Source organism: Echinops telfairi, unplaced genomic scaffold (assembly GCF_000313985.2).
Source record: "Echinops telfairi isolate 266 unplaced genomic scaffold, ASM31398v2 ScPeMD7_30;HRSCAF=105, whole genome shotgun sequence".
Taxonomy (NCBI): domain Eukaryota; kingdom Metazoa; phylum Chordata; class Mammalia; order Afrosoricida; family Tenrecidae; genus Echinops; species Echinops telfairi.
In genome coordinates, this window is record NW_022103927.1 from 157456 (window position 1) to 158481 (window position 1026).

Below are 1026 nucleotides of genomic sequence, written 5' to 3' on the forward strand. Positions count from 1 at the left end.
GGTGTCTCAGCCTTGGCACTGTTGGCATTTAGAGTCAGTCAGCTCTCTAGGGCAAGGCCGTCCTGTGTGTGGTCGGGTGTGAGTAGCCTCCTAGGCCTTGACCCATTAGATGCCAGTAGCACCCCCTCCCCCTGTTGAGACAACCACCAATGTGTCCCCTAGGGGTCAAGCTGACCTCCCTCCCGAGTGCCCAGGTGATGGGCACTACCTGCACAGCCTCAGGCTATGCATGTGCCACGCCAAGCTCTGCATCCTGCAGTCGTTCATAGCATCCGCCCCTCGGCTTCCGTGCCACCGCTCCCTGACCAGCCCCCGCACACTGCGCCCTACATGAACAAGCGCACCCCAGCTGCCACTGCCTGGCCCTGCCAGAAGATGGTGAATGCCATGAGCCCAAGGACCTGGTGCACAGGGTCAGCAAGCCTTACGCATAGTCGGTGCTGCGATGCTGCCGTCAGTTAACATCTGGTAAGTTCTGCCTCCTGGCAAACCAAGGTGGATGGCCCCACAGGGTTTTAACAGAGGAAGCTCGCCAGGCCTTTCTTCCAAGCTATCCCACCTCCCCCCAGGACTAAGTGCTCCGTAAACAGTCATTCAGCGGCAAGCCCCTCTTCCTCGACTTCTGCACCTCACTTACCACAGGCACCTCCGTGAGACGGCATTGCTCGGAGAACCCCCGCGGCCACCTTGCAGTGGCGACCTCACTGTCCCTGCTACCAAGCCTCTCTCTCTCTCCCCCCACCCTCCTTGGTGGCAGCAGGGCCAGCCCTCTGGGGAAGTAGGTCAGAGAAGAAAGTTTTCCAGAACTAATGGTGCCCGGAAGACAAGCCCCCACGATCACAGTCACTTTTGTGTTCCGGACTCTGTCCGTCTCTCCCTGCCCCATTCTCCAGGCAACAGGGATAATGGAAGAAATTGTTTAGCTCTCTGGTGCAGGCTTAGCCGGGCTCCTGGCCAGACGCCCCGGTGGACTGCTTGCTGAGCGTTCGGTAACACGGCTCCTGGTGGGGGTGGCCACTCGGGGGC